The 20,823-nt window shown below is 41.6% G+C and overlaps 1 protein-coding gene across 3 annotated transcripts in view; it reads left to right on the top strand.

Annotated features, from left to right (window-relative positions):
• Positions 1–20,823, top strand: part of LOC145279581 (uncharacterized) — a 202,203-nt gene that overhangs the window by 156,603 nt on the left and 24,777 nt on the right. The window contains exon 1 of one of the 3 annotated variants that reach the window (XM_080130743.1): positions 20,604–20,741. The exons of the other annotated variants lie outside the window; for them this stretch is intronic. The gene's annotated coding sequence lies outside the window, so the exon portion shown is untranslated. Of the gene's footprint in view, positions 1–20,603; positions 20,742–20,823 lie in introns of those variants that run through there. 3 annotated transcript variants of the gene reach the window in all.

The following is a 20,823-nucleotide window of genomic DNA, read 5'->3' as shown; positions in this document are numbered from 1 at the left end:
TTTAATGATTAAATCTTGTGAAGTAGACCCTTATGCCATACTTTGTCGAAGGCCTTTGATATATCAAAAGCAATTGCCCTAGAAAGGAAGCCTTTGTCAAGAGATTCACTAATCCTGTGGGATATAACCGTCAGCACATCTGCGGTAGATCTTGCAGAGCGGAAATCATATTGTGTGTCACTAAGAAGGTTATTCCTGCTGAGGTGGTTGACTATTTCTCTATTTAATATGGATTCTGGCAACTTACTTACAAGATTGCGGTAACGACTCCATTCAGAGTTTACGACACGCGGCTAGCACATTTCAGCGCTTCATGGATGAAGTAGTGCGTGACTTGGACTTTGTCTATAGCTATATAGACGAAATTTTTCTCTCGTCAAATCGAATGAAATGTATTGTAACAATCATTTTTTTGTCAAATGTATATGTATTCCTTTTCTTCTGTGTCTTAGTAAATAGAATTCTAGATGAAATACTTGTTGCAAGTCGACTGCACATGAGTAATGCTCTTATGAGGTCCTTAATGAAAGCTAAATTTCAGATATCAAATTATTTTTAAAACGCCATGCTGCTACTGGTGAAAACCTTAATTATTAGCTGTGAAACAGCTACGTTTTATAGGATAATATATTAAAGTATTGAGAAAATTATCCATGTTGGACCAAATTCACAGACTTTGTAGCAGTAGTCGAAATTGACAAGTGTGTGACCACTCTCGTCTTGAACTGTCGTTACATAGTCCTCTAAGTAGCTGGGCATCTTGTGTTCCCGCTCTGGGTATCTCCGTGTATAACTGCTTTATTCTATGATATTGAGTGGTTCATCAACACTAGACTGTTCTCGGTCTTCTTTCGGTTTTAGATTTTTTGTCAAATCTCTTTGGAGGAAGTCCTCGTCATTATTGCTTGGTGGAGAAGTTTGGTTTTGTTGTACGTCAGAGTTGTTGATGAATTTTACTTGTCTGTGTTTATACACTTCCCCACTTTCAGTGTGGTAGATTAGTTATATAAAATTAAAGAAAACCCTGACGGATCCCCGAAATACAAAGCAAGATTTGTTGCAAAGGGTTACAACCAAACCAAGGGGGTAGATTAGGTATGCTGCATCACTCAACAGTTAGTTATTAATCTGTTTCGATCTATTTATCTATGTAAAAAGATGAATGTATTTCTTTCTGCTTTTTTTTAAATGAAAATAAAGCATCGTAAATTGTAACAATAAAAAAGAAAAAACAAATTGTCAGGAACATTACGAAAGAATTCCCTAAAGTCCATATTAATGAATTTGATATAACTCGAAGAAAAATTAATTTCTCGAACTACCGATATTATCATTGAATTAACCATTCTTAATTTAATACAGTGAAGTCGAAATGAGAATTTTACCAGCAGCTTGGCAAGCTTATAACCAGAGCTCCACCATGCGACAAATTAATGCTGCTGGGCGACTTTAGCACGAGAGTCGGAAAGACCATAGACTCTGGAACTCTGTCATTGGGAAGCATGGACTTGGTAAATGCAACTCAAACGGCCACCTGTTGTTAGGACTTTGCTCAGAATTTGAGCTATTCATTACCAACACTCAGTTCCAGCTCTCAAATAGATTTAAGACCACTTCGAAACATCCTCGATCTCAGTATTGACGCCTTCTAGACTATGTCATCGTCCGTCAGAAAGATAAAAACGATATCCACATTACTAAATTGCCACTCAGTGTAGATGACTGTTGGACTGACCACCATCTGGTGATCACGCGTGCGAAATATACCACCAGAAAGAAGTCCAAATTTGAATTAAAACAGCAACCCCGAAAAAAAATATATATATAACCTCTCAAAACTTCACCTAACGGAGGTAAAAACAAAATACCAACACACCGTCGAACAACAACTTTGTATAAACCAAACCAATTCTTGCAACCTGGAAGAAGAATGGTTGTCAATCAATAAGATCATTAATGAATCAGCCAAAGTCACGGTCGGTTTAAAGGAAAAGAAAAATCAAGACTGGTTTGATGAAAGCTGTGCTGAAATTAATCAACCCATCCAAGAAAAGATAAACGCTCGCCATGCTCATGAACAATACCCACGAAGCCGGCATAAGACCAACATCTACAGAAACCGCAAAAGACCAGTGTCAATCAAGATTACAGGAACTAGAAAACAAATGGTGGCAGCTGAAAGCTTTAGAATTAGAGGGGTTTGCAGAAGACCGCGACCTTAGAAATTTCCATGTCGATGTAAAACAAATTTTTGGCCCCATCAGATCCTCAACTGGAACACTCCTTGCAGCAGACAATGCCACCATCCTCAACGATCCACAATCAATTCTGGATCGTTGGAAGGAGCATTTTGCCACTCTACTCAATAAAGAATCTGCTGCAGATGAGGAATTTCTCAAAATGGTCCCACAGTACTCAGTGCAATAATGGATGCATGCACCACCATAATTTACAGAATTTCTAATTGCGATAGAGCAAATGAAAGTAAATAAAGCGGCCCAGGCTGATAATATCCGCTTTGAACTTATTCACCATGGTGGACAACATCTTAAAACAAGGCTATTCGCTCTCATTCTTAAGATGTGGGAAGAATGTCAAATACCAAAGGATCTGAAAGACGCAGTACTAGTAACCTTCTTCAAAAAGGGTGACCGAAAATCATCTGGTAATTACTGTAGGATTGCCCTTTTGTCCATAACGGGAAAAATCTTTGCCCGCATACTACTGAATCACTTACTGCAAGTCACGCAATCAGTCCTCCCAGAATCTCAGTGCGGCTTCCGTGCCTCTTGGGGGACAATAGATATGATTTTCTGTGCTAGACAGCTACAGGAGAAAAGCAGGGAACAAGAGAAACCCCTCTTTCTTGTATTTTATGACCTACAAAAAGCATTCGATAACATTCCAAAGGATGCGATGTGGAAAGTTTTCAACCAATTTGGTTGCCCAATCCATTTTGTAGAACGCATCCAGGCACTGCATGACAGCATGTCAGGATATGTATCGCACCAGGGCAAGGAAACAAAAAAGTTTCCAGTTATATGTGGACTAAAACAAGGCTGTGTCCTTGCATCTACTCTTTTTCCCTTATATCTTGTTGCAATGTTGGATGAACTTTCCCCAAATAACCCGGGGTTGGACATTAGGTACCGTTATGACAGGGGACTTTTCAGGACCAGGGACGGTAATAATAATGCCGATGCTAAGATAAACCCTGTCATTGATACAACATAAATGATCGCACTAAACATACATGACAACATCAAAAGGCATTTCTTTATATACCCACATCAACGGAATAACTCGCAACTCATCTCAACAAAGAAAACTGCCACAGGAAGCCGTCCATCGAAAGAAAAATTAAAATCCAAAACACAAACATCGCAGCTGACACAACTCAGGCAACATATGTACACACATTACTATCTCATAAAACATTAACCCTTTGTCAGCAACGACAACTATTAAGATTACTACACTTCCACCATCGCCACAGCCGCCACCCCATTCATGATACTGGACAGCAGCCTTGAAGACTACTCCTTCTTCGCCATTGCCGCAGCCGCTGCCATCGCCACCAGATCACCATGGCTCATCAAACAGCGAGGTTTGTTCTGCCAGCAGCAGAAGCCACAGTTACCAAACCGCCCATCAACAACAGCAGCTGTTAAGATTGCTCCTTTTCCGCAGTCGCTGCCAACCCCCTCGTGCTTATTTATTAAAAAAAAAAAACCCGTGCTACTGGACAGCAGCCCATAAGACTACTCCTCTTTTGCTGTCGCTGTAACCGCCACCGCATCCGTCGGCGTAGCGGTGTCAGAAATTTTGTGAAAATAGCGAATAATTCCACCCCATCTTTCCAAGCTATAACTCCTCGAAAAATGCAATTCAAGCCCTAATTTTTTTTTCAATTAAAGGAGCAAGGACCAAGATTTCATTAAAAAAAAAAAAAAAAAAAAAAAACGTGTTTTTTTTTAAAAAAGGTTTTAAACTTCGGACTTTACAGGTAAAATTCTACGAGAACAATATGTTCTTTTTGTTTTAAATTTGAATATATTATGTATTGACCTTTTCTCTTCAATTTGTGAGTAAATAATTATGTACTTAAGCGAGTCTAAATTAATTATTATTAGACATTTACAAAATGGGAGGCGTGAATTATTCGACCCCCTGTCTTTCCAAGCTTATAACTCCTCGAAAAATGTAATTCAAGCCCTAATTTTTTTTTCAATTAAAGGAGCAAGGACCAAGGTTCCATTGAAAAGAAAAAAGAAAAAACAAATAACGTGGTTTAAAAAAAAGGTTTTAAACTTCAAACTTTACAGGTAAAATTCTAAAAGAACACGATGTCTTTTTTTTTTTAAATTTGAATATATTATGTATTGACCTTTTCTCTTCAATTTGTGAGTAAATTAATTATTTACTTTCCAGGTACTAAATTAAGTATTTACTTTTTAATAGACACTTAAAAATTGGGATGGGGGGGGGGGTCGTGAATTAAAAAAAAAAAAAACGTTTGTCTAAAATATTATATTCAATTTATTGGAAAGAACATAAAATTTCACACTGACCCTGAAAATATCGTAAAAATAGAATCAATAGAAAAATTTTGATAGATTTTTAAAGTTTAAAGATTGAAAAATATTGAGTTCGGAAAATTCATTACTGTTTAAAAAAAAAAAAAAAAATTCTATTACTTTTAAAACAACTGTAATAGTTTATTTTGGAAGTATAATCCATAAAGAAAATAAATAACCCACTTTTAACAGAGAAATTCCGAGATTTTTATATTGTATTCGCAGTTTCGTGTTAGGGGTGTCAAAAATTCCTACAAAAATTAGACACCAGAACACCAAAACACCAAAGCCATGCTGCTCCTGTTGCCGCCCGCCGCCCCTGTAACAGCCGGACAATAACATCAGATTGTGGCCAAGTTTATATCAATACTTGACCAGCATTTCTACTAACACCCCCACCGCCGCCACTGCTGCTGACATATCTTGACGCAGTCAACAGTTCATTTCACGATCGTTTTAACTTTAAATAAAAGTTAAAACCCAACCTGTTCGTTTGTTCCTTTCTTGCTTCCATACGCTCAGTTTTGTAATATAAAATAGTTTTTTACATTCTTCAATAGAGAAAAAAGATATTTGCATTAGTTTTATCAAGTTATTTCCCTTTATTCTAGTCTATTTAAATGTGTTTAATAGAGAAAACAGCGTTGATTTTAAAGATATTTTAGTTAGTTTCAGCTAGTTATTTTTCTTTTATTCTAGTCTATTTTTACTTTGTTTAATGGAGAAAACAGCAACCATTTTGAAGATATTTACAGTGCTTTCATCAAGTTATTTCGCTTGATTCTAGTCTATTTTTACTTTGTTTAATATTGAAAGCAACAGCGATTTTAAAGATATTTACATTACTTTTATCTAGAAATATCTATTAATTTTAGTCTATTTTTACCTTGTTTAATAGAGAAAACAGCAGTGATTTTAAAGATACTTATATGAGTTTCATCTAGTTACTTCTCTTGGTCTTAGTTTATATTTCCCTTATTAAATAGGGAAAACAGTGGTATTTTGAAGATTTGCATTAGTTTCATCTTATTTCCTTTGATCTTAGTCTATTTTTCCCTTGTTTAATAGAGCAAACAGCGTTGATTTTTAAGTTATTTTCATTAGTTTAATCCAATGATTTCCCTTGAATTTAGTTGGGTTTTCCATTGTTTAGTAGAGAAGACAGTAGTGTTTTGACAGAAATTTTCATTAGTTTCATCAAGTTTTTTCCCTTGATAAGCTCCAGAAGATATCTCACTACTGATGCAATTCTCTATCTATATAAAAGCCAAGTACGTCCAAGGATGGAATACTGCTGCCATATCTGGGCAGGAGCTGCTAAAAACAGCCGATCCTGCCTTGATAGAGTACAAAATAGACTTCGTGGCTTAGTGGGAGATGCTCTTTTCTCTACCCTGCAACCTCTCTCCCACAGAAGAGACGTTGCGAGCCTATCCTTGTTTTATCGTTATTTCCATGGAAGGTGCTCGTCTGAACTCCAATCTATGGTCCCCCCCTCGCCAATCTTTCACGAAAAACACCCGTCTAGCTGAATCCACTGTGAAAAATTTCCCCCACTCTTTATCTGTGCCTAAATCAAAACGTGGATTCCATGAACAAAGCTTCTTTCTTAGAACTGCACGCCTGTGGAACTCTGTTCCATCTGCCTGCTTCCTGTTGCATATCGGGGGTTTCATTGAGAGAGGATAGTCTTAGAGTCTTAGAGAGAGATGCTTAGAAGGAGTCTTATTACAGTGAGGGATGTTGTAAGACTCCGAGAGAGGGGAATGTTGAAGAGGACTCAGAGAGATATGTTGGAAGAGACTTAGATAGATTGTTCATATTATTATTCTTATATATTAAATGTTCATTCTTTTCTTGTGTTAAATGGAAGAAGAAACTCTTGGAGTTAAGGGAATATAGTGTTCAGACAGTTCGGACATTGTGTAGACATGATGCTGTTGAGACGTGTATGTAAATACATATAACACAAAAATATAATACAATTGGACTTTACCTTTGTATAAGAAACATAAGACACAAGACGAGCTTTACAAAAAAACTTGATGGTTTATTCTTCACACGGCCGTGATTCCATCATCAAGAATTCAAAGTCTCACATTTTTCCTTGAAGTGACGTCTCGCTTCCAGACGAGCCTCCGAGTTTTCTCACCGACTGTTTTCTAACTAAAGTTTTTCTCTATCCCTCGAACTTTCTATTTTCCGTGACGTCATACACATGTTAAAACATGTGCATTCTTTCACGTGTCCTGGACATACGTGTCCAAACTTTTCCTATTTCTACAAAAGGAATTTTAACCTATATTCAATATGTTAAAACGTTATCTTATAAGCTGCATTCTTTCAATTTAAAATTTCATAATAAACTTGACAGCTCACATTCTTTTCTTGAAATATTTATCTATTTCTAAACAAATGTTTTGTTTTACATTTTTAAATTCTCACACGTAATCTATTTCTAAACTAGATTACAAGGTTCGAATTTCGCCTATGCCATTTCATTTTCATTTTAAACTAAATTCTCCATTTTTATACTTACATGAAAAGGGGACAGCCTTTATCATGTAACATCCCTCCCTTCCATATTTCACAAAATAAAAATGTATGCATTTTTAAATTTAGTACATTTTTTATTTTTACATCTACACAACCACACGGCTAGAAAGATCAGGCTAAAAAACAAACGAAAAAAAAAATCTCTTTCAGTCAGCCCTTCACGGCCGACTTCACAATTATTTATTTTTTTATAAGATCAGAACCTTTCTGATCTTTGTGGCATTTACTTTTTGGGTGTAGGGTCTTTACCTATGATTCACATAAGCTATTTTCCAGCCACCCATATGCCGCAGACTAGAGGTTTTCACCTTTCTCGAAATGGACGACTTCCTGCGCCCCTAGTGTCCTGATCTCTCTTTCCGCATGTTTAGTCTTATCAAGTATGGCTTTGTTTTTTATTCTATAACTATCTTACACGGGACATACCAAAGCTCATATACTTAAATCTTTGTGGTTGGCTTCCGAAGTTTAAGATATACCTTTTTTTTTTTCTCATACAGATTCACTCGGATTTCCTTGCTTGGATTCTTGAAACTTCGACGAGGATTTAGAATTATCACCCCTAACTAACTAACACCTTTCCTGCGCCCAACAACTTAATTGCGCCTAAATTCTATCTAATTGCCCGATTTTTTTGTGATTTTTCTTTTCTCTCACCAGCTTCTAAGATCCAGCAGATGTATCCCACATTCATGTTTCTCTATTCCTAATGAACCGCCCCCTTAAGTAAACACTTCATCAAATCTCCACACTAACGTAATGTACTTGCAATAACCCTTATCCCTGAGTGGCTTCCGGGCCTTGATAAGTGGTGACCACTGTGTAAAAAAAAAATGAAATAAAAATTATTTTTTACCTTGTTTTATAGAAAAAAGCAGCATGGATTTAAAAGGTAATTACACTAGTTTAATCTAGTTATTTCACTTGATCTTAGTTTATTTTTCCCTTTTTTAATAGATAAAACAGCTTGGATTTTAAAGATATTTTCATTAGTTTTGTTTAATTATTTTCTTTGATTTTAGTCTATTTCCAATTTAGTTAAATTTAGTTATTTCCCTTGAGTTTAGTTTTTTTTCTATTTATTTACTACAGAAAACAAAGGTTATTTTACAAATATTTACATATGTTTCATCTTGTTATTTTCCTTTACGAGGGGCATGCAATAAGTAATGCCCCTGACCCACTTCTCATAGCAGTAGAGCAACGAAACTTGGCACAGTTATTAGTCTTTCTCTACATAGGAACCACCCAGAGTTATGCATTTCTCCCTTCGTTTGATGCAGCTCTGGAGACCATTTTTGGCTGGGAAGAAGTGAAAGTCAGAGGGTGCAAGGTCAGGAGAGTAAGGAGGATGGGGAAGGATTTCATAACCACATGCCCGAGCTTCTGATCTGGTGACATGTGAGTTGTGGACTGGAGCGGTGTCCTGCAGGAGGAGGGTACCTTTGCTGATCTTGCCCCAGCTCTTGATTTTAATAGCTTCCCTTAATTTCCTCAAAAGTGAAGCAAAATAGGCTCCTGTAATTGTGGTACCCTTTGCCAGGAAATCTGCCATCACTACTCCATCCTGGTCCCAGAAGACTGTGAGCATGACCTTGCCAGCGGAGGGCTGCACCCTTGCCTTCTTTGGAGGTGGTGAGTCCAAGTGCTTCTACTGCATTGACTGGGCTTTGGTCTCTGGATCATAGTGATGGACCCAGGTTTCATCCCGTGTAATCAGTCTTTTGAAAATCTTTGACTCTTCTTCTTCGCACATCTCCAAATTCATCCTCGAGCACTCGACGCGTTCTCGCTTCTGGAATGGTGTGAGCAACCTGGGAATCCATCTGGCAGACACCTTATGCATATGCAAATGATCATGAATGATAGTTTCCACAGGTCCTGTATTAATCTTGACATCTTGGGCTATTTGGCGAATAGTAATACGCCGATCTTCCATAATGGCAGCCTCAACTTGACGGACAGATGCCTCATCAATGGCAGAAGGGGGGGGCGACCAGGTGTGGGAGCTGTTTCCACAGACTTCCGGCCATGTTTGAATTCACGATGCCAGCGTTTTACAAGGTTATATGCTGGGACATTATCACCATTAGTTTCTTTCATTTCATCAAAAGTCTCCTGTGATGTGCGTCCTTTCAAATACAAAAACAGAATCATTGCTCGACATTCAACAGGCTCCATTTCACACCTGACTCAGTTCAAACACCTGTAAAACAGAAACCACAATTAGTTCAAAGTTGTAATTTGCCACATAACCCGTAGAGATATAAATCATTGCACATGCAAAATTTCAGCTAGATCAGACAACTGGAAGTGAGTCAAGGGCATTACTTATTGCACGCCCCTCGTATTCTAGTCTATTTTTAGCTGGTTTAATAGAGAAAACGGCGGTTATTTTAAAGATATTTTTATTAGTTTCATCAAGTTATTTTCCTTGATTCTAGTTTATTTTTACTTCTTTTAATAAAAAAAAAAACAGCTGTGATTTGAAAGAAATTTCCATTAGTTTCTCCTATTTATTTTTCTTGAATGTTACCTTGTTTAATAGAGAAAACAGCAGTATTATAAAGATATTTATATTAATATTATCTAGTAATTTCCCTTGATTTTACTTAATTTTTACTTTGTTTAATAGAGAAACAGTTGTTATTTTGAATTATTTTCCTTAATTCAATCAACTTATTTCCCTTGATTCTAGTTTATTTTACTTGTTTAATAAAGAAAAGGCGTGTATTATAAAGATACTTTGATTAGTTTCATCTATTTTTACCATGTTTTATAGAGAAGACAACGGTATTTTTATTATATTCAGAGCAACCCCCTTTTCCTTAGTTGAGGAAATACATGAATTTTACACCCGATGAAGGTCGTAGGTTTCAACGCCTTAAACATGTTGCCAATAAGAAATCAGATTAAATGACGTGTCCAAACAATCATAACAATATATTATCTTGTATAAAAATATATAGAGAAAATAGGTGATTTTAAAGATATTTACATTAGTTTGATCTAGTTTTTTGCCTTTGATTTTAGTTTAATAGAGAAAACAGTGGTGATTTTATGATTTTTTTCAGTTAGTATTATTTAGTCATTTTTCTTATATTCTAATCTATTTTAACCTTGTTTAATGGAGAAAACAGGTGTGATTTTAAAGATGTTTACATTGGTTTCATCTAGTTATTTCCCTTGGTTCTAGCCTATTTTTACCTTGTGTATTAGAGAAAACTGCACTGATTTTAAACATTAGTTTTACCAAGTTATTTTTCTTGATTCAATTTTTTTACCTAATTTAATAGATAAAACAGCGTGGATTTCATTTCCGTTAGTTTAATCTCGTTATTTCGCTTTATTCTAGACGATTTTTATCTTGTCATATAGAGACAACAGATTTTAAAGATATTTTCATTAGACCTGAGCTTATCCCGTCTGTTCTATTAAAAAAGTGTAGTGAAAGGTGACTGCAGTCACGGAGGTGGGCTGCATGTGCGAACTCGAAACCCGAGCGATGGAAGACGAAGACGACGAATCAGCAGGTTCGAATGCACATTAATTTGCATAAATGAGATAATATAAGGCCGGGAGTTAAGATGTTTGGGAGAGTCGAGCCGTTGAGTTCTCGAGAACCGGATGGAACCTGGTAAGAGTGGAGAGTGTCGCCGAGAATCGAGTCCCAGGTTTTTTTTTTTTATTAGGAGCTATTTCGTCGTTAAATATGGAACCAATGCGGCCGAGATGAAATGGGAAATGTTAAATGATTCGCGTCGAACCTGGAAAATTAAAAGTCGCGTTGAAAATTGAAAAGCGTTGTCAAAGAGAGAATTGAATGAGTCGTGTCAAACTGCGAAGGTTGAAGATATGAAGTGATAGGTGTATCAGAATTTTGGGGGAATTTTTGACACCCCTAACAGAAAACTGCGAATAAAATACAGAAAACTCGTAATTTCTCTTTCTAAAGTGTGTTATTTATTTTCTTTATAGAATATACTTCCAAAATAAACTATTTAAGTTGTTTAAAAAATAATAGAAATATTATTTTTCATTAAAAAAAAAAACAGTGTTTACAAAGTGCGTGCGTTCAGGCAGCCATTTTTTTACGTAATGAAATCAATTGATTTTTACGAGCTGAATATTTTTCAATTTTTAAATTTAAAAATCTATCAAAATTTTTCTATTGGTTCGATTTTTACGGTTTTTTCAGGGTGAATGTGAAATTTTATGCTCTTTCCAATAAACTGAATATAATATTTTAGACAAACGTTGTTTTATAAATCCCCCTCCCCCCATTTTGAAATGTTTATGAGAATTTTAATAATTTTTGTGCGCAAGTTTTATACATCACAAATTGAAGATAAAACATCAATAAATAAAATAATCAAATTTAAAACAAAAAAAGAACAGTTATGTGCAAATTTACCTGTAAAGTCCAAAGTGTAAATCCTTTTTTTTTTTTTCGATAACCACGTTGTTTTTTTTTTGTTTTTTGTTTTTAAGTGGAAGCTTATTTTTTGTTTAGAATTTTCCAGTCAATATTTTTCGGTCAGTGTATATTTTTATATTTAATTCCTGCTTTCCTTTTTTTCGATACAAAAAAAAAAAAAGACGATACCGAATAATGCAGATTTATAGTATAATAAATAAAAAAATTCAGGTATTTCTTTGAGATATTAAAAAAAATATATTACATTTACTCTGCTCGTTAATCTGTAATCCGTGTAAATACAAAAATAAAAGATATCAGTTTTCACGTATGGTAGCAATGTAGCATACAAACGCCACAAGTAGAAAAAGAAAAAAAAGACGATAAGTTAACTTATCGTCCTTTTATCAAAATTTTTAAAAAAGCAATAAAATATATAAACAAGATCAAAGTGTAGTATCTGTTCTCTCAGTTACTAAACTTTCCACCACCGGGCTTTCAGGCTAGGTTAAGGTGCTTTTTCATACTAACTTTTGTTAGCAAGGACCGACCCCCTCCTTTGGGGAGTCAGGACCTAGAGGACCGACTCCACATTTGTGGGAGCTTGGACCCGGAAACCGATCCCTTCTTTTGGGAGACTGGAATCTCGGGACCAACACCACTAGCTGGTAGTTGAGACCTTCTTTTTTCGTTTTTTGCATACATTTTTTCTTCGTTCCGGTTTCTTCCCTCTAGAGACAGGAGATGGTCTAATTTCTCCACACTTAATTGCCTGAGCAGCACTCTGACCTGCCAGGCCCAAACTTTGTCTATTTTCGCTGTTCTCCCAGTGGATCGAGCAGACAGGGTCCTCTTTCTCGCTTCCGTTGGGGTAGTTAGTGGGTAGGGTGACGTGGGGTAGGGCGGGTGCTTCGTTTCTGCTCCCCTCTGTGGGCAGGGATGCCTATCCCCTCTCTCTCTGACCCGCTAGCACCCACTGCGTCTTTCTTCTCTGCTCTCCCCCCTCGCGGGGGGATTCGAGCTGCTAACCCGACATCCCCGTGAGGGGAAGTCAAAAACACTAATTTCTTCTGAGCCCGCTCCTCCCCCTCCTCCCCCTCCATTCCCCTGGGTTTTCTTTTCTCCCACTACACTTTGGTCCGCGTCAGCGGCCAGTGCAACCGCCACGATGCCAGGCAGGAGGGGTACGTCACCCCGAATGCGCAGCGTTACCCCCGCAGACGACTCCCCATGTGAGGAGCTAATGCATCTCCCGGCGTGACGGCGCCAGAAAGCAAGGTAGGGCCCCAGCGCGCGGCGCCCTTGACAACTGATGAAGGGGTAGGGCCGCAGCCCGCGGCGACCCCCCGGAAACCACCTGCAAGTGCTGCTCCCCACGAGGGCAGCCCGTCGAATAATGCAGCAGCCGAACAGCCGACAGGGGACAACGCAACGGAAGCTACTCCTACAGCATCTCAAGTCCCCCAAAAAGTGGACGGGTCTGCTAGACCAGTGCTACCGGCTCCCCAAGAGGGCAACTCCCCCTCAACTGGAGAAATGGAAGGAAACAGCGCAACCGAAGAGACAGAGGAGCTAGTTAACGCAACCCTAGCCTCTCTAAAAGCGCTGTTTGAAGAGGAGACGATGATCCCAACCCTCAGCACTCCCCAAGAGGGCAATGAAGGGATGATGAAAACCAGGGTGGAGGTAGACGCGGCAACCAGTTCCAACAAACGCAAGCTGGGAGCAGCGTCACCCCCCACCTCTGCAACTGCAAAAACCGCTGCTGCGAACACATCTCCAGGAGGGGAGGCACCTGCATCCCCGAAAGAGAATGCCACCCAGCAGAAAAAGAAGAAGGAGGGGAACGACCCGGAAAGCAGAGAAAGCCAGCACGCGATGACAAATGCGGACTGGCCAACTCTGACTGGTAAAGGTCAAACCCCAGGCACGGCAAGGACAACAACGGTCACAGAGCAGCCAACGGCCTCACCTACAACTCCTGCCCCGGACCAGCAGACACCCAATCGGAGGGAGGATCAGCATGGGGCCCCAAAGAACAACCAAACAAAATGAAGCCGGAGGACTACAAGAGGCTCTTCGACTCCAAGTACAAAGACTACACGGAGGGAAACACAATCAAACCCCTCCCGGGTCAGGTCGAAGGCTTGGAGAAGAGAGTCCTCTCCTTCATCACGTCAGACACGAAGACGAGGGGTCTGATGGGTGTCAACAAGGACACCATGCTGAAACTCCTGCTGGAGCAGAACATCCCAGCCAGTTACGTCTGCAGATGGAGCTACGCACAGTGGGATGTGCTGCTCCCCACCCCAGAGGCCACCGACAAACTGTCCAGGACCACACACCAGAGCAGGAACATCAAGCTGCAGCCGGTGTACCTGAACAGGAGAAGAGCAAACGTCTCCGCCTTGAACGTCCCCTGTTACATGGAAGCAAACCAACTGGGAGCCATCCTCAGCCAGTACGGGGACGTCGAGGAGGTAACGCCAGTCCGCGGTCAAAAGAACATAATGACCGGGGACTACAAGATTCAGATGGTCCTGGACAAGGCCGGCTTCTTTGGAATCCCGGCGACGCTGAGGTTCGGGGACTGGACCCTCTCCCTAATAGTGGAAGGGAGAAAGCCCCACTGCTGGCAATGCCAACAACAGGGGCACATGGCCAAAGACTGCCCCAAAAAGACCAGAAACACACCCAAGACAACCGGAAAAGAAAAAGAAGCAGCACCAGTCAAAGCCTCCGCTCCCGCTCCGACCACAAGCCTCCCAGAAGCGCTAACGGGTTGGGTGACGGTCACCAAAAAAGGGAAGACCCCGCAACAGTCATCCTCACAGACGGTGACCAGAGACCAACCCGAAAAGCAAGAAGCCATGGACACGCAGGCACCCCCCTCCTCAAACAAGAGGAAATTACAAGAGTCTGAGGAAGAGGAGGTAGCGACAGTACCAGCGAAACTGAGTGCCACAGAAATCAGGAGGGCCAGAAGGAGGAAGAGCAGGAAGACACGCGCCGACCCTCCTACCCCTACTGAGAAAGACAACGCAATAGACTCACAAGTTGAGCCCCCTGTCATCCCACTACCTCAGCAGCCCGAGCAACTATCCCCCTTCCCAGATTTCGCCAAAGCCCCCAGAAACCCTTCACCACCCCCATCCTGTGAAAAACCACCCCAGCAAGGAACTGTGCCAACTACCCCCACTCCATCCCCCTCCCCCAACCCAAAGGCCCCCCTTCCCTAACAACGGCGGTTCGCACGGAGCGAACCAAAAAACTACCGTTCCTGCCAGGAGGTAGAATATGCGAGCTAGACCCGCACCAAACAATACCGGACCTCAAAGGACAGCAAAAGGTCCGGTATAACAAGCTGAGGGGTCTCACCTACATTGATGGCGACAGCGTAGCGGACCCAACAAAGTTCAAGGACGCTCCCATGTTGACCACTTTTGTTAGGGTCAGCAAGGATGCTAGGACTCAAGCCCTCTGGGCTATGATCAAGGCAGCAAAGAATGCGATCTCGGGCCAGCAGCTGGTGGACAGGGACCATCTGTCACTGAACAATTTTTTCTTTAAGTGTGAGGGCAGAGTCCCTGCGTATATCTACCCCTCATTCTACGGGGCACTTAAACTAACCCTCCCCCTGGACGTGGGAGGTGTGGCCAAGGACGGAGTACCCTCAGCAAACTTACTTACCGGCAGCCTCGGTCAGGCCTGCCATGTCCTCACTGCCAAGGATTTCAGACCCGTCTGTGACACTGAATAAGGTAAGTGAACATGGCTTTGAACTTGGCTACATTGAATGTGAGGGGCATCAGGTGTTGAAGCAAGGCCTCGCGCGTTGTAAGAGACTTGGTATCTCTTAAGGTAGATATTGCCGCTATCCAGGAGACCCACTTTATTTGTGACGAGGATTGTCAGGTGCTGGTGAACGATTATGATGTTTACTCAGCATATGGCAATACTTATAGTCGTGGAATCTCTTTGCTAGTGAGTCGCACCCTGTCAGCGTCGGTGAATGTTGTTCACGCAGGTGAGGATGGGCAGCTAGTTGTTGTTGATGTTGCCATTAATAGTAGTGTTTTTTGGATTGTCGCTGTTTATGCTCCCAATTCTGCTGTAGAGAGGGCATCCTTTTTTCGACGGTTGGAGGGCTTCTTAGTGGATCCGGAACGGTTAGTTCTAATGGGTGATTGGAATGCAATCCTTGATCCCAAAATAGATAAGGTCGGGGGGACTAGTGGGTCGGTGCGGTGTGACAGCACTCTGTTCGACCTGATGGCCTCATGCGATCTCGTCGACAGATTCCGTCTGGATCATCCGGGGCGGGAGATGTGGACGTGGCATCCTGTAACGCCTTCCCATCCGAGTACTTACTTGGATCGGATGTTAATTAGAAGAGGCGACGTAGACTTTCTATCATGCCCCACGTTCCACTTGTTAGGACACTCGGACCATAAACTAGTTATGGCCCGTTTGAACTTAAGTGCTAGGCCTAAACTAGCCGGATACTGGAAGTTCAACAGCACCTTGTTGGAGTTGGAGGACTACCGGTTGAAGGTTACAGAATTAATTCAGCGGGCTTTAGTGGGGGCGGTTACAGGGAGTAAGTGGTGGGTTAGTCTTAAGGCCAAAATTAGACGCTTCTCTGTCCAATACAGCCAACGCCTCGCGTTAGATAAGGCTAAGGCAAAGAAGCGCTTAGAGGATAAGCTGACCCGGGCGGTGGAGAGGGGGGATCCCCTAGAGGTAGCACTAGCTAAACAAGACCTCAGCCGCTTGGCTAGCGAGCGGTATGAAGGTCAAGTAATTAGGGCTAGATTAATGAAAGTTTCCAACGAGGCTGTGAATGTTGACGCTGTTGAGCGTAAGGCTGCTTTAAGGTGTGGTTCGGTCGGGTACATTCGTAAAGTACATAACCTGGAAGGACACACCCTAGCTTCGACTCGGGAGATCTGCGAGGGGTTTCGGGAGCATCTATCGGAGCGCTTCACCCAACTACCCGGACTCAGGGTCGAGGAGTTTGGCAGCTATTTGGCTGACTCGCCCCGCCTCATGGCGGCTTGGGCGGCTAGCTGTGATGGTCTTGTTACTGAACATGAGGTCATTACTGCGTTGAAGCAGGTCGGCTACAACAAATCCCCGGGGCTTGATGGTTTACCCTACGAGTTCTACTTGAGGCTGTCGCCCATGTTGGTCCCTATTCTGAAGGATATGTTCAACCATTAGTTTGCTCAGGGTTCCATCCCTGGACAGGTGACCAAGGGAGTGATCACATTGCTGAGGAAAGGTCAACGGCATGGTGGGGTAGAAAATTTTGACGATTTTAGGCCCTTGACTCTGCTAAACACAGAGTTAAAGATTTTGGCAAAGCTTCTTGCGAATCGTTTGCAGGTTGTCATCACTGACTTGATCGAACCGGACCAGACTTATGCTGTGAAGGGGAGATCGATTCAAGACAATTTGCATTTGATACGCTCGATCATAGAGGGGACAGAAGACGACGCAGAAGCCGCACTGATCAGTTTAGATCAGTCCAAGGCATTCGATAGGGTCGACCATCGGTTCCTGGGAGCTGTGTTAGAGGCCGCCGGATTTAATCTGGACTTCCGCAAATGGATCTCTGTCCTGTATGATAGGCCGACAGTAGCGGTGCAGATCAACGGTAAGCTGTCGGAGTCGTCCGCTGTCTCTCGGTACGTCAGGGTTGTCTGCTGTCGCCTCTGTTGTACGTCCTGGCGTTGGAACCCCTCCTTCGCAAGTTAAGGGACGAGGCGGTTACACCAGTCCTGCGCGGAATAGCCCTCCCTGGAGGCACACGAGCCAGGGTTTCCGCGTTCGCTGATGATGTCACCGTGTTTGTGTCTTGCCACACGGACGTTCAAGCGGTGGTCGAGGCGCTCGCTCGATACGAAGAAGTCACAGGGGCCATCTTCAACCGCAGCAAGTCTGTCGGCCTGCGGTTGGGGGCCTGGACCGGGGTAAACTCATTTCCAGGTATTTTCAGCTGGACCAATGGACCGGTCCGTATTCTCGGTGTCTGGTTTGGACCGAGACTTCAGCTGGAAAAGAATTGGTCGGAAGTATATGGCAAGGTCAAATCGTCGGTGAAGACTTGGATTGGAAGGAAATTGTCCTTGAAGGGTCGGGCGGAGGCGTGTGCTACATACGTCTTTCCGCTCATCCTTTACCGATTGTCTGTACTTCCTCTCCCTGCAGAACGACTAACCCACTTGCAAGGGCGCCTCGATTCACTATTGTGGAACGATGGTAAGCATTATGTCTGCAGAGAGGTCTGTGTCCAGAGGCCGAGCGAGGGAGGCCTGGGTCAGCCCAGTCTCTTGTGTCATAGAAATGCCAAGAGATTGGCTTTCCTGGGTCGTTCGCTTGAAGAAGACGCTCCTTGGGTCCCTGTGGTTGAGAACTCGTTTCCCAATCTCAAACCCAACCCCTCGGTAGAAGGTCGTCGTAGACCGAGGGGGGAGTCTAAGTTCTTCTCCGAATGCCGGACCGCTCTTAGAGCTTTGCCGGGGACCAGTGTCCTCGATCAGCCAAGAAAGAAACTATATCAGGAGCTAGTGGAGGGGACCGCAAAGGATCCACTTTGTAGGCGGATGGGATGGTCGATGGAGGTTGTCCGTTCTCATTGGAGTTGGGCGCCGGGACGGGAGATTCTGAACAACTCGGAATTTTCCCTCACCTGGCGACTGGTCCGTAACGCGCTGCCCCTTCTCGACAAACTCTGCCGGTATAAAGAAAATACGAGCGGCTTCTGTCCGCGCTGTGACGAACGCGAGCCCGAAACGGTAGGGCATGCGTTTTTTAGTTGCAGCCGGATCCAGCCCTTATTGGAGTACGTCGAGGGGGTAACGGCTCGCATCAATGCCGAATGTCCGCTCGATCTCGATGAAGGTTTTTTTGTGTACAACATGGAGCCGCCGTTCCCCAGGGAGGAAAGAATGGTTGTCCTGGCGATCCTGGCAGTAGCGCGCATGGTGATTTGGATCACGCGCCTCAAGTTGGTCCGCGAAGGGACATCTGTTCCGGATCGGGATCTGATCATTTACTTTAAACATCTGCTTAAAGTAAAGATCAGATGCGATTGGAGGAGGTTGCCTAGAGTGGTATTTGACAAGAGGTGGGTGCACAGCACTAGTTTGTGCATCTGTCGAGGAGCCAAGTTTCAATACGTGTTCCCTCCTTAAGCATGGCACAGGCAGTGCTGGTGCCTTCGGAACCCATCCCGCTTAGGTTCTAGCTAAGAAAAACTTTAGAAGACTCTTGACTGGTGCTATAAATGAGATCCTGTTCCTGATTTTATTTTTTGGTACTAGAGAACCTCTGAGTCTGCCCATCCCCTTTGTGCCACATCCTTGTTTTTTCAACATCCCCGGACACTCCCCTACTCAGAGGTCACCTTCCAACCCCCCTCCACCCGCTGCTTTGTTTTCTCCCACTGCCATTAAGATATTTTCCCCAATCCCCATTAGGGATCGCCCTGCTTGTTTTCGGTTCCCCGGAAAACAGTGGGGGGATCTAGTCACCTAGATTAGTACAGGGGGGTCTCACTAACAACCCAGTAGGATTTATTTTTTGTTTTTGATATGAACACTTTTAATTAGTTTTCCCCTCTCCACGAGCAATCCTTTTCTTAATTCAAAAACTTTTTTATTTACCAATGAAATTGAACTTTATTTTTTCACACATGCACACACACACCTTTTAAAAAAAAAAAAAAAAAAAAAAAAAAAAAAAAAAAAAAAAATGCATACACAAACACACAGACAACTGTTTATAAATTGTAAATATGGTTTTGATTCTTAAACGCTGGGGATTTATTAGTTAGTTTAAGATCCATAGAGTGAATGAGGTATTTTGGTAAATGTTGCCAGTCAAGAGTAAGACTCCAAAGTCTACATTTATTACTTTTCAATCACTTTAGTCACAAAGACCCTGAACCCTTCCCCTCCCCAATTTCTTGTAGGGCCTTGTGCCTAATTTTGTTGTTTAAAAATCTTTTGTTTTTTACTTAATTGTATTTTCAAAAATTTTAAAAGCAATAAAATATATAAACAAGATCAAAGTGTAGTATCTGTTCTTCAGATGCTGCAAGCTATGACTAGCTATGACTAGTAAAGACCAGATGTGGGGGCAACCCCACATGCCTGACCATTAACCAGCTCCAATTTCCCACTTCTCGGGAGCTGGTCCCCTTTTCCCCTTCCCCCTCCCTTCACTCCTCATATTAAAAATCGGCCTTGTGCCTAATTTGCTCGGTGGGGGAGCAAATAAATACCATCTGTTCTTCAGATGCTGCACTTCTATTTCTTGTTCTCTTTCGGTGGAGGAGAAATCCTTCACGACTGAGACAATTTTTATTTTTGTACCTTTTCTCCACGTTAAAAAACGACCCTGGTGTCTAACTCTGTCCCGTGGGGAAGCATAGTAAATAGGTACTGTTATCTCCCTTTGGTATTTATAAGTCGGACAGAAAATCCATAAGGATTCTTTTAAACTGGTCGACACTGTCGCTAACCCACGTCCACGTTCTATGTTAAGAATTTTAGTCTCTGGTTTCTTTTTGGAATTAATACAAATTTTATATATATCGGTATTTTCATTTATTATATATTGACTTCTGTCACGACTACGTAACTGTTTAGTGTTTCGTTTTATTTATATAGTTTTTGCATACCTCAGACTTATTTACTTGTCTTTAAAGAATTACGGCCAAATTGTGTTCATTGCCCACGCCCAATGTGGCCACAAAGTGGGTTCCCATTTGACATTTGACGTTACATTATTATAAAAAAGTGACCCCCCCACTTTCTGACCACTAAAATTTCTTATCTTGGAAACTACGAGTTTCGTTTGCCGTATATATAAATGGTTATTTACGTTTTCAGCGCCCCCGAAAACCTTTAAAAGTGGAAAATTTGAAGGAATATAATCCCATATCGAGATTACTAACGTTTCTGAATTAGTGTTTTTTTTTTACACATATAGGCTTCCGTAGATATAACAAAGTGAGAATCTTAACATCCGGTTTCTTTAATGGACGATGTCGGTACGATGTATCGTGACATGTGGTTGAAAAATCCTTCCATTTAAAAAATACATGGATTATAATACATAAATATGAATAAATTCTCATACAGGAAGATTAAAAGGAAGCATATTTTAGTCCTGGCGAACAGGTAAGTGATGTTTTGCCAGTTAAATAAATATAAGATTCAACTCGTGTTATTTGTTCGACATTCCGTGAAATTATAAGTGAAG

The sequence above is a fragment of the Euprymna scolopes genome, chromosome 7, assembly GCF_053919585.1.
Source record: "Euprymna scolopes isolate OS-2025 chromosome 7, ASM5391958v1, whole genome shotgun sequence".
NCBI classification, from domain to species: domain Eukaryota; kingdom Metazoa; phylum Mollusca; class Cephalopoda; order Sepiida; family Sepiolidae; genus Euprymna; species Euprymna scolopes.
Note: the sequence above shows the minus strand (reverse complement) of the source record. Positions and strands in the feature narration are given on the sequence as shown.